The following is a 14,394-nucleotide window of genomic DNA, read 5'->3' as shown; positions in this document are numbered from 1 at the left end:
TCATCTAGATAGGATTTTAGACAGTGCTGTCATGGTACATGTGGGCACCAACAACTTAGGAAAATGTGGGAGGGAGGTTCTAGAAGCCAAATGTAGGATCTTAGACAGAAAACTGAAATCCAGAACCTGCAGGGTAGCATTCTCTGAAATGCCTGTTCCACTTGCAGGTCCCCAGAGACACGCAGAGCTCCAGAGTCTGAATGTGTGGCTTAGACAATGGTACAAGGAAGAAGGATTCCATTTTGTAAGGAACTGGGGAACCTTTTGGGGAAGGGGTGTCTTTTCTGAAGAGATGGGCTCCATCTTAACCAAGGTGGCACCAGGCTACTGGCACTAACCTTTAAAAAGAAGATAGAACAGCTTTTAAACTAAATCAAAGGGGAAAGTCGACAATTGCTCAGCAGCTCATGGTTGAAGGGAGAAGATAAGAACATAAGAATTGCCATACTGGGTCAAACCAAGGGTCAATCATGCCCAATATCCTGTTTCCAAAACTGGCCAAGCCAAGTCACAAGTACCTAGCAAGTACCCAAACATTAAATAAATCTCAAGCTACTATTGCTTAATAATTAATAGGGATGTGAATCGTTTTTTGACGATTTAAAATATCGTCCGATATATTTTAAATCGTCAAAAATCGTTAGAGCCATGATACAATAACAATTCCCCTGATTTATCGTCAAAAAATCGTAAATCGGGGGAAGGGGGAGGGGAAGGGGGAGGGCGGGAAAACCGGCACACTAAAACATCCTAAAACCCACCCCGACCTTTTAAAATAAATCCCCCACCCTCCCGAACCCCCCCAAAATGCCTTAAATTACCTGGGGGTCCAGCGGGGGTCCGGAACGACCTGCAATCGAATCGTGTTGTCTTCGGCCAGCGCCATTTTGCACCGCCATTTTGCAAAATGGCGGCACAAAATGGCACCGGCTGAAGACAACACGATTCGATTGCAGGAGGTCGTTCCGGACCCCCGCTGGACCCCCAGGTAATTTAAGGCATTTTGGGGGGGTTCGGGAGGGTGGGGGATTTATTTTAAAGGGTCGGGGTGGGTTTTAGGGTGTTTTAGTGTGCCGGTTCACGATTTTAACGATTTTAACGATATTTTAAAAACCCAAACGGCGACGATACGATTCCCTCCCCCTCCCAGCCGAAATCAATCGTTAAGACGATCAAGGACACGATTCACATCTCTAATAATTAATAGCAGATAATGGAGTTTTCCTCTAGGAACTTATCCAAACCTTTTTTAAACCCAGCTATACTAACTGCTGTAACCACATTCTCTGGCAATGAATTCCAGAGCTTAACTATGTGCTGAGTGAAAAAGAATTTTCTTCAATTTGTTTTAAATGAGGTACTTACTAACTTCATGGAATGCCCCCTAGTCCTTCTACTATCTGAGAGAGAAAATAACTGATTTACATTAACTTGTTCAAGTCCTTTCATGATTTTTAGACCTCTATCATATCCCCTCTCACTCATCTCTTCTCCAAACTGAACAGCCCTAACTTCCTTAGCCTTACCTCATAGGGCAGCTGTTCCATGCCCTTATCATTTTAGTCTTTCGATGATGGCCACATCTTCTCTACGTGCCCCTTTAACCCCTCAATCATCTAACGGTCTAACAGACTCCCTCACAGGCTTTCTGCTTTGGATATATTTTTTAAAGTTTTTATTATTAGTTTTTGCCTCTACGTCTAACTTCTTTTCAAATTCTCTCTTAGACTGTCTTTCCGATGTCTTACATTTAACTTGCCAATGCTTATGCTTTATCCTATTTTCTTCTGATGGATCCTTCTTCCAATTTTTGAATGAAGATCTTTTGGCTAAAATAGCCTCTTTCACCTCACTTTTTAGCCTTGCCAGTAATCGTCTGACATTCCTTCCATCTGGAATACATCTGGACTATACTTCTAAGATGGTATTTTTTTAACAATGTCCACACCTGTTGCATACTCTTAACATTTGTATCTGTACCTTTCAGGCTTTTTTAAACTATTTTTCTCATTTTATCAAAGTTTACCTTTTGAAAGTTTAGTGCTAGAGCTGTGGATTTACTTACTGTCCCTCTTCCAGTCATTAATTCAAATTTGATCATATTATTATCACTATTGCCAAGTGACCCCACCACCATTACCTCTCTCACCAAATCCTGTGCTCCACTGAGAATCAGATCTAAAATTGTTCCCTTTCTTGTTGCTTTCTGAACCAATTGCTCCATAAAACTGTCATTTATTCCATCCAGGAACTTTATCTCTGTAGCACGTCCTGATGTTTCACTTATCCAGTCAATATTGGGGTAATTGAAATGTAATTTACATATAAGTAGCCTCGCTTTTGCGCTTGGCTTTGCAGAAACGCCGACAAGAGGAAATGGTGGTAAGGTCCTGTAAGCCAAGATTCCTTGTATCATAGCATTTTTCCCAAGGATATGCATTGTATTGTTAAAATATTTTCAGTGAGTAAATAACTTGAATTAACTTTTTAGAGAAATTATAATTGGACTCCCAGTAAAATTTTATAAAGCCGCGTGGAAGATACACCAGCAACCGGAGAACATCTCATATTGTCCCTGAAGCAGCAGCCCGCGAAACGTGAACACGTTGGACTAAACTCTGGACCCTGGACTCTGAAACGCGATAGTGCTCATCTGGACTAAACTCCGGACCCTGGACTCTGACACGGGTTAGTGCTCATCCAAGGGAAGTACCGTTTTTTACTAAAAATCAAAACATTTTAAAAACTTTTGCATATGTTTATGGTCCGATGATTAATTAAAGACCCGCAAGCAGTAAAAATTTAAAGTTCAAAATTCTTGCAAGCCGCGGGAAATATGAAGGTCCAACCTATATACACAAGTGATTAATATAGTTTTTTCACTAAAAGTTATAAAAATATGTTGATACAACGTGATTGTTCATAAGGTAATTGAAATCTCCCATTATTATTGCACTACCAATTTGATTAGCTTCCCTAATTTCTCTTACCATTTCACTGTTCATCTCATCATTTTGGCCAGGTGGAAGGTAATATTGCTTTACTCTTCCCCAACACTCAAGGGATTTCTACCCATAAAGATTTGATTGTGCATTTAGTCTCTAGCAGGATCTTTATTCTGGTAGACTCTATGCCATCCTGGACACAAAGCGCCACCCCACCAACAAATTGCTCTTCTCTATCATTGCAATATAATTTGTTCCTTGGTATGGTACTATCCCATTGGTTATCCTCTTTCCACCTTGTCTCTGAGATGCCAATTAAGTTCATGTCATCATTCACTGCTATGCTATCAAATAAAAAATCAATGCCCCATTAATATCGTTCATCCACATAATCAATGCTCACTATGGGGTAGATTTTAAAACCCCTGCGCGCGTAAATCCTCCAGGATTTACGCGCGCAGGGCACTTGCGCGCCGGCGTGCCTATTTTGCATAGGCCGCCGGTGCGCGCAAAGCCCCGGGACGCGCGTAAGTCCCGGGGCTTCGTAAAAGGGGCGGGAGGGGGTGTGCCCGAGGGGCGTGTCCGAGGGCAGGGGGCAGTCCTGGGCGGGTCCAGGGACATGGCGACGGTTCAGGGGCGGGCCGGGAGTGCAGTCCCGAGTCCCCCGGCACTGCGGCCTGTGCTGGGGGATGCCGGGGCCGTGCGCGGAAGTTACGCCTGCTTCAAGCAGGCGTAACTTGCCCAACAAAGGTAGGGGGGATTTAGGTAGGGCTGGGGGGTCGGGTAGATAGGGGAAGGGAGGGGAAGGGAGGGGAAGGTGGGGGGACGCGGAAGGAAAGTTCCCTCCGCGAAATGTGTACAATTTCTTCCAGGCGCGATTAGCGCTCATCCGATTATTGTAGAGGAGAACATCCCCTGAAGAAAGGTCCTGCTTGGACCAGAAACGCGGCTGCGTTGGGTTTTTTCAATCATACCAGATAAATCGGGACATTGATTTACAAGCATGCTTTTTAAATAATTTTTGGCACAAAAATATTTAAAAGAAAAATATGCAGTTTCACCTATGGTGTATGTGATAATTGATTAAAATATTGGATGGAGGAGGTTTGGTTGATGATTATGCACAGAATGAGTTCACCCATGGGGGTTTAATACTCTAATATATGAAACCCTTCCTCTATCCTTTCAAAAATGTTTTTCCTGTTACAAATGTTGGCACTAGGAGTCAGAAGAGATTCCAGAGCCTATTGTGGAATTATTTAGATCATTGTATGACTCATTTTTTGAGCATATATAGTGAGCATTGATTATGTGGATGAAAGATATTAATGGGGCATTGATTTTTGATTTGATAGCATAGTATAAATTCCCCATAAACTTAGGTGCTTTTGAGTTTTTATCATTCACTGCTATACATTCTAACTCTCCCATCTTACTTCTCAGACTTCTGGTATTAGCATACATATACTCTGTGTTTTTTGTTTGTATTAACATTGGAATCTTTTAGTTCAGCTGAGTCTTTAATTATAGGCATATGGACTACTTTTCTTATTATTGGAACCTTTCTGTTGGGATGCCCTAACTCTAATGTTTTATTAATATCCTTCACAGATACTAATAAGAAAACTAAAAAGTCATGGGATAGGAAACGATGTCCTTTTTGTGGATTGCTAGCTGGTTAAAAGACAGGAAACAGAGAGTAGGATTAAATGGTCAGCTTTCACAGTGGATAAAGGTGAACAGTGGAGTGCCTCAGGGATCTGTACTTTGACTGGTGCTTTTTAATATATTTATAAATGATCTGGAAAGGGGTATGATGAGTGAGGTAATCAAATTTGTCTTTGTCTTTGGTGGGCAGACAAGAACTCCCACTACTGCCACCATATATCATATAGTCTTGGCTTCAGGGAAGGGTGCCATAAGGACCACAAAATAATTGTTCTCTGGCTTTTAACAGAAAAACACTTTTATTCTTTACATAAACAAAAAAGCAGCAAAAGCCTGCTTAGTTCATCAGTGCTATATCAATAGTCAGGCATTCAAATATACAGTGTTTTGCCATAGTTCTTGGAGCCTGCTCCTCCCATTCTGGGCATCTCTGCACCTTCTTAAGTCTGGGATTTTATTTCTCTTTCCTGGATTCACCCTCTGGATTCACCCTCTGGATGTTTCTTAAGGTGGGCCAGGCTGGTCCTAGTCCTTTAATGTGTTCTGAGGTTCAAAACCTCAAAGCACCATGAGAGGGAGCAAAGCAGCATTATGTTCATGCCACTATTTATTCTGATTCTCACAGTGCTTTAGATTATTTGTGATACTTTTCCCTACTCTTAGTATATTGGAGTGCTGTTCCATCTGCTGCTGATACCTGCCTGCAGGTTTCACTAAACTTGGATAGAAAACACCAATGTTAGAGTCCAAGATAGGATGCATTACTACCCTCATTGACTTTAATGGAATCAAATTAGACAACATAACAAAAAAACAAATTAACTTGGGAACCAAAATAAAACAGACACATTAAAATGGCAAATAAACCAAAACAACAAACCAAAACAAATGTATTTTCCATGCACATTTATTTATTTATTTATTTAACACTTTTTTATACCGACCTTCATAGTAAAACCATATCGGATCGGTTTACAAAGAACAAGGGGATAACTGAGACAATAACTGAGGAGAATAACAATAGAGATGAATAAGGCAAAGTTACAATTAACAAGGAGTAAAAACTTGGAAGCTTACAGCTGGAAAAAAGAACAGATAGGAAAAACAAGTAGGAAGTGATTGCAACATGGTACAAAAGTACAATACAGATTATTGTGCATAGTACAAAAACTAAGTGGGTTAAAGCTTGAGATGCTTTAAACTGGATAACTCTAAGATGCTTAAAGCTTAAGATGCTTTAAACTGGAGGTGTCCGGGTCCATCGTTTTAAAGGTTAGAGAACCAAATTAAAAGTTTTAAAGGTTAGAGAACCACATCCCTGCATAGTGCTCTTACCATTCTATACTCTCTTCTTCATCCCCCAGCTTATCTGTCCTGCCCGTCTCTCTCTTCTTCTCCTACACTGTTTTCCCCTCCGACATACACTCACTCCCATATTCTCTCTTCTCTCCCCTCTTCCACCAGCTCATATCCCCAATACTCTCCCTCTCTGCAACCCCCATCCCATCCCAAACTATCACCATCTTGCCACATTTCTATTCCTTGCCCATTCCATACCTGGCTCCCATGCTTCAAGGCATGCAGCTGCTCTTGTGCTTTTCTCATAGTCTTGAGGTCCTGCAAGAACCCTGTGGGAGCATGAGCACCGGGTGGCTCAAACTCACTGAGATCCACAGGATACCAACATTAGGCAGTTGTTCTGGAATGGCCCCAGTAAGCCTGCAAGCGTGGGAGCAGTGGGTGGATGGGGATTGACAGACTGCTGGAGACAGCTTTATGAAGGGGTGAGAGGAGTAGCGGAGAGAAACACCGGTGTGTAATTGAGGACCCCAGCAGCTCCCTTTGTGCTGCATTGTCAGCCCATTCTGGCCATCCAAATTCAGTGGAAGATTTTCAAATTCAACAGGGGAGGGGAATTCTGCAAATTCTGTACTGTGCAGTGGCGTAGAATTACTCCAGAGGTAAGTATATACAGGTTACAATATGAATAATAATTGATTTTGGTGGAATATTTTCCTATAACAATTTATTTTCTGCTTTAAAATAATTCCATCTCAGAATGCAGCTGGAAATCCTTATTAATATTCAAATTACCAAGAGATCTAAAGGTTCAGCCATTAGGCTGCAACATGACATGTGCAGTTTGATAGCTGGAGTTAATTTATTTTCTCACATGTCCTTGTAGTGCCTTAAAAAAGTAATTGCCAAGAAAAGGTTAGGGGAAGAATGTCCCAGCCTTCTGAACTGAAGCAAGGCAATGAAAGAGGAAAAGGTTATATAAGATGATATGAATGCAACTAAACAAGAAAGAGAAAGTAAATCTTAGACACATGATACCTGACATTCTGAAAAAAAAGCATAGCCACTATTGGAAGCTCAATGTTCCTTTATTCACATTTCTGCCACTGAGGAAGCTGGATGAGGGATATCTGTTTTCTCTACTCCATGTTCAATGGTTGGCGACTAGATCCGCATTGATTTTTGAAAGATGAGAATAAAGGCAGTGATTTTAATTTGCAAATCATACTGTACAAGGGCAGGCTGCCGTCACAGCAATCTGATCCCTTACACCTTTGAGACCGTCTTTGGGCCTGACAGAATCGAGCTTCACTTTCACCGCTCATCGAGTAAGGAATCGACCTTGCCCCTTTACTCCTCCTCTGGTATCATGGTCCATTTCTCAATGGCCTCCTCCAGGGACGGATTTAGGTTTTTGTTACCCTCTAGGCACTGTTGGTGGTGTTGTTCCCCCACCCAGGTAGGACATGACCAATCGGTTCCCATCCGCCCCCTTGTCAGATTATGTCTCTCATAATTATATTTTGAATTCCTGGTCTGGTATTAAAGTCTCTAGTCAACCAATCAGCTCGTGAACCAGTTGCCAAGTAATATGACAACCACACTGCCAGCCAGTATCAGACACACACTAAGGGGTAGATTTTAAAAGCTAAGCACAGATTTTATAACGCCTGCCTGTTATAAAATCATTGGGCCGCGTGTACATGCACGCCAGAAATTGTAATCTGTACTAGGGATGTGCAGAGCAAAATTTTATGTTCATATTTTTTATGTCCGAAAGGGGGTCCCACTTGCGGCCAATATGGACATAAAAAAAATCCAATGAGTTGGGTATATGTACATATGTGCAAAAAAAAAATTTAAACCCCCTCACCCTCCTTAATCCCCCCCCCAGACTTACCACAACTCCCTGGTGATCGAGCGAGGAGTGAGGACGTCATTTCTGCAATCCTTGGCGAGAAGCATGTGACGTCGGTGGCACGTCGAGTGACGCGGCGTCACGTGATTCCCGGCTCGTTCGCGCCGGACGGCTCGTTCGGCCCAAAAAGAACTTTTGGCCAGCTTGGGGGGGCCTCCTGACCCCCCAAGCTGGCCAAAAGTTCTTTTTGGGCCGAACGAGCCGTCCGGCGCGAACTCGCCGGGAATCACGTGACGTCGCGTCTGAGTGACGCGGCGCCACGTGATTCCCGGCGAGTTCGCGCCGGACGGCTCGTTCGGCCCAAAAAGAACTTTTGGCCAGCTTGGGGGGGTCAGGAGGCCCCCCCAAGCTGGCCAAAAGTTCTTTTTGGGCCGAACGAGCCGTCCGGCGCGAACGAGCCGGGAATCACGTGACGCCGGCGTCACTCGACGTGCCGCCGACGTCACATGCTTCTCGCCAAGGATTGCAGAAATGGCGTCCTCACTCCTCGCTCCATCACCAGGGAGTTGTGGTAAGTCGGGGGGGGGGGATTAAGGAGGGTGAGGGGGTTTATATTTTTATTTTGGCTCAACAATCGCGATTTCCCACATATCGAACATATCTATGTTCGATATGTGGGAAATCCGATCGTTTATGTCGAATCAATTTTTTAAGTAAAAAAAAAATATGAGTTGCGTTTTACTAATGCGGTCAATCCGAATGCACACCCCTAATCTGTACGCACATGTGCACGCGGTGCACACAAGGGGGGATACATTTCTGTAAAATTCATGTGGCGATGCATCCCGGCATTCCTCAGTTCCCTCCCAGTCCGCTCCAATTAAAAACCGGACTGGGAGGGAACTTCCTTACCCCCTACCCTAACCTCCCTTCCCCTTCCCCTCTTCTCCCCACCCCCTAAACTCTTTCTCCTACCTTTCTATTTTTTTGCTTTGTTGCTTACTGCTCCAATGGAGCAGTAGCAACTTGCGCACACCAGGATTCCCTTCCCCAGTACAGCAGCAAATGGCCACTGTACCGGCCACTTCCAGACCCATCCCCAGACCACCCCTTTATCTAGGCCCAGCACTTCTGTGCATAACGGGGGTTGCACGCATGGCCGGGCCTTGTGTGCACCGCACACATCTTCAAAGGGGCCTAGCCACGTGTGTAACCCCTGTTTTTTGTGTGCGCGGGGATTTCAAATTTGGCTAATAGTATCTCAGACACAAACACTCATACACACAGTTTCAGATTTTGTGTCCAGGAGACGGTATATGTGGATGTCTCTCTCTCTCTCTCTGACACAAAGACATACACACACACACAGTCTCACTCTCAGTGTATGGGTGTGTCATAGAGAAAGTGTGTGTATGGGTGTCTTTCTGTGTCACGGAAAAAGACACACACACACACACACTCCTCTCTCTCTCTCTCTGACACACACATTCCATCATCGTGCTACTGCTCATATGTTCACACAGTGTGTGCTCCCGCTCCTGTACTGCCATATCATTGTCTAGAAAGTTTCTGCTTGCTGACAGCCCTTCCACAGCCTGCAACAGCCCTCTCCCTTTTCCATTCCTACTCCTTTTTGGCAACCCCACTCCAGGAGATTCACTGGTTCCATGGCCAGCTGACCCTTTCAGGAGGCATGTTCAGACTACAGAAGCCTCCCCAACACTGCACAGGTACTTCCTCTTGGCTCACCCCATCCATTTTTCGGACTGTAGCTTGTCTCCACCCCCTCCCCCCAAACACCACCATTCCAGTGCATTCCCATTGGCTGAGTGCTGCAGAGTCTGTTCCTTTTATGGGTCCCCAGGATCTGCACTGTCTACCTACTGAAAGGAGGGGAGGCGATGGGAGACCCGACTAATCTATGTTATTTCTCCAGGGCTTAACAAGGAAAATGAAGCCTTTGTCAGACTGGAGAGAGCCACAGGACCCAAAGTAGCAGAGCTCCAAAATTCTGCTTTCCCATGTGGATCCAGTGCAGCCATGGCTGGAGCAAGAGTTTTAGGTGTGATAGGTAGAGCTTACAGCTTTGTACCCCCTCGCCCCTTGCACCTCATACACAATAAGAAATGATGCATTTATAATAGTTTTTACATTTAAAAAAGCCATTCAAATTATAGTCTTATGAGGTAAAAGTAACACTAACAGCATGTACGTTATATTTACACACAGTGCTGTGGTGCAAACCAGAAAACCCTGTAAAATAAAAAATAAAGAGGCACTTGGATCTCATATTGCATTAAGCCTATTGTAACACATGTTGGGTGTGGGGGGGTTAAACACGCCGGGCCTATTTTCAAAAGGCCCGGCGGCGTGTGTGAAGCCCCAGGACGCATGAAAGTCCCAGGGCTTGAAAAAAGGGGTGGGGTGGTCCGGGGGTGGGGCAGGGTCAGGGCCAGAGCCTCCAGGCACAGCGGCCATTTGGCGCTGTGCCCGGGATCGCGGGCCAGCCACCAGCCGGCGAGCGCAACCTACTCCTCCCCGTAGGCAGGCGCAACTTATAAAATAAAGGTTAGGGGGGGTTTAAGGTAGGACTGGGGGGCGGATTAGGTAGAGGAAGGGAGGGGAAGGTGGGGGGGCAGAAGGAAAGTTCCCTCCGAGGCAGCTCTGATTTCGGAGCGGCCTCAGAGGGAACGGGGAAAGCCATTGGAGCTCCCCTAGGGCTTGGCATGTGCGAGGTGCACTAGTGTGCACCCTCTTGTGCGTGCCGACTCCAGATTTTATAACATGCGTGCAGCTGCACGCGCATGTTATAAAATCAGGTGTACATTTGTGCGTGCCAGGTTGCACGCACAAATGTACGCCCGCGCGTACGTCTTAAAATCCGGCCCAAAGTGTATTAAAATACGTGAATGTCATTGAAGTAGAGCACATGTATAACAAACTGTCCTAACCCCTAATTAACTTGTACCTGATGTAGTGTCGACCATGAACATGTATTTGTTGATGTATAGACCTAGACTATGAATGGTGACCTAGAGTATGAATGATGCCTTTGTAAACCGTTGTGATCTTCTTTTGGAATAATGGTATAAAATGCCTAAATAAATACATAAAATGAGTTAATGAATAAGAATAGCAAAAATTTCCCAAACACCAATAAAATATTTCAAAAAATGAGATGAATAAAAAAATTCAATATTAAATATTTCAGAAGAGCAGAAACATCAAATTACACCCAATAATTAAAACCAATAAGAATATAAACATCTCCTGCTTTCTATAACTGGGATTTTTTTATTTCCATTCACTCTGAGATCATCATGGGTAGGTGGAGGTAAGGCTGTACAAATTTTATCTTACCTCTCATACACACACACAATAATTCATTCATTCTCTCATACATTCTTTTCTCACATACACAGATTCCTTCTCCCTCACACATACATTATATATATGTGTGTGTGTGTGTGTGTGTGTGTGTGTGTGTATGTGCCTGTGAGATCCTACATGTGACACATAGGCATTCACAGGCACACAAACATTCAGAAATACATAAACAAGCACAAAGGCTCTCCGAGACACATTCACAGGCACAAAGGCTCTCATACAGACACACACACATGTACACACATAGGCTCACACAGATGCATAGGCTGTCACACAGACACACACACACACACACACATAAGGTCTCACACAGACACAAACACATAGGCTCTCATACAGAGACACAAAACCCATGCATAGGCTCTCACACACACACATATGTGCTCACACAGACACATAGGGGTAGATTTTACAATGTGCGCTCGTTTCCCGGCACACACTCATGGACATGCTGATTTTATAACGTGTGCATGCTGGTGCGAGCATGTTATAAAATCTGAGAGCCGAGCGCACAGGGTTTTTAAAATCCGCCCTATAGGCTGTCACACAGGCACACATACACATAGGTTCTCATACAGATACACACAAACATACACATAGGCTCTCACATAGACACATACACACATGTTCTCACACAGATGCTCTCACTTAGGACCTCATTTTCTAAAGTATCTCAGGCCTGCGATACTTTAGGGAATGAGGGGCGGGGGGCCGAAACGGGGGACGGGCCTGCGCTAACCGGCAGCGGTCACATCGTCGAGGTGCAATCGCTGCCGGTTTCGCACCCAATAGCGCCACCAAGGAAGGTGTAGCTATTGGGCGCGAACTTGGAAGCGAAAAGGGCCTTACCTTTTCGTCGTCCATGGCGTCTTCGCGGAGTCGGCCCTGGTGACGCCCCGACTCCTCCTCTTCCGGGGCCGACTCTGCCCCCATTTTGGTATCGCGTGCAATCCGGGTGGAAAATGAGGCCCTTAGACACATACACACATGTTCTCACACACACATTCAAGCTCATACATAGTCAGACGGGGGCTCCTATTGTCATCAGGTTGTGGTGTGATACGCTCCACCACAGCTCAACAGCCTTCCTGCTTGTGGGGAGGAGCGGAAGCTATGAGCGGGCGCGTGCATGCACACACAAATAAAAACACAGGTTTCTCCTTCAGCTGCCGGAGGCCTCTCTTCTTCTTCAGTTGCCGGCGGCCTGCGGCCTCTCTTCCTCCTCGGCACCACAGTGGCATAGCCAGAACTGATTTTTTGGATGGGCACAAGGTTAACATGGGTGGGCTGAAGGCATGCTGGTCTGAGACCTACTGGTTGTATTCTTATTGATAAATAATGCCATATACTGCACCCTACAATGGCTTTCTAAGTAGTTTGCAACAGCCATTATGCATCATGCATGAAATTTTTAAACATTTTACCTCAATTATTTCAAGCACTTACCAGAATTAAAAATTCCTTATTAATATGTATTTTATATTTATTGCAGTTTAAAAATGCACAAGTATCTCATGTAAAAAGCAAAGAAAACAGATCTAATCAATTATGTAATAAAACAAAAATTACTGTATTCTTTCATGAAACCTCTTTGCAGAAAGCCAGAAATCATCATAGCTACAATAAAATATCATTAATCATCAGAGCAGGTGCAGAGCAGAGCTAGGACAATTCACATTGCAACGAACATGAAAAAATAAATATTCAAATTCTGGTATCACCTCAGCAAAAAATATCCCTCCACTGCTATTTTGTGAAGTAACACAAACTCCTGCAAAAAATGACATCTGGAACCTTGCCATACCATACAGTCACAGCACTGACTCTCAGAATTCAAATAATAGCAACCTTATGAAAAAGCAGCAATGCAAATACTACACCAGGCCCTAGAACATTAATACATCACCTTCGAGAATAACAGAACAAACTGGACTACTGCTACAGAGAAACTACATGCTAGCAGAAATACACACACACAGGCAAAACTGAGACTGTCTCTTACCTAATATATAAAAAAGGACTACAAATTAGAAACCAAAACATGCAGACAAAACCAAAATAAAAAGCCTGAGAAACTAAAGTCTCTGAACAGTGCAATACTGGAGAAAGAGCAAAATATAAAAATATCAGAAATGCACATTATCAAAGATGGTATATTTAAATTGCTAAAATCTCAAAATATATATATTTGTTTACTTTTGTTGTCCGATCTTTGTATTTTTCTAATCAGTTGGTCCCAGTCTCTTTTCATGTTTTTCCCTTGTCACTCATTTCCTAATTCCTTTTCAATGTCTCTCTTCTCCTACTGTCTTCTTCTCTTCCTCCCTCACACACACACACACACACACACACAGATACTTTCTCTCACAGACTCCCTCACACATACAAGCTCTCACTCTCATATGCATTCCCCCCTCCCACAAGTTCACATTCTCTACACACACACACAAGCTCTCACTCCCTCCCCCCCCCCCCCAGGCTCCCATTCTTATGTAGACACAGACCCACAACCAGACTCCCATTCATAAACACAGAGAGATGCCCACCCAGGGCTCCCATTCTCATCCACATTCACACAATCAAGCTACCATTCTCACCCATATACACCCATTCAAGCTCCTAATCTAACCCCCACACACACCCAGGCTCCCATTCTCACCCACACACACACAGAGCCTTTTCATTAGTCCTACTTCTGCCATCACGGGGATGGAATTCCACGATGGCCTTGCAGATCCAGCCCTCCTCTTCCCCGTCATGGGGATGGGACCCTGCGACAGCAGCGCAGCTCCGGGTCCTCCTCTTCACCATGGCGGGAATGGGATCCTGCGACAGCCTTGCTTTTTCTGAGGCCCCTCCTCTGCCATTTCGGGAATGGCTTTAATGTAATCATCTACCGCCTTCTTAAAAATAGAAATCCAAAATATTTGAAACAAAAACACTACTTATGTAAAGGAGATCCCAATTCTGTCCATTACTAGAAGATTTTGCCCTTAATGTGCCAGTAAGTTAGTCAGTGGTCTGAACAGACCCTACCCTTGTTTGTGAGGCCAGTTTTCCACAGAGGTAAAAAGTAATACAAACTTTTTCAAGCAGATTTGAAGCAAAACAGCTTGTGAGGGAGTTAGTTGGGCTGCTAGATCTTTTGTGATGCTCAATCTTTTTTCTATCGGGACACACCTGACTGATAATGCTTACAGGCGTGACACACTGAACACTTGACCATCATGAGCTAAA

Source organism: Rhinatrema bivittatum, chromosome 1 (genome assembly GCF_901001135.1).
Source record: "Rhinatrema bivittatum chromosome 1, aRhiBiv1.1, whole genome shotgun sequence".
Taxonomy (NCBI): Eukaryota; Metazoa; Chordata; class Amphibia; order Gymnophiona; family Rhinatrematidae; genus Rhinatrema; species Rhinatrema bivittatum.
This window is presented reverse-complemented; position numbering follows the sequence as displayed.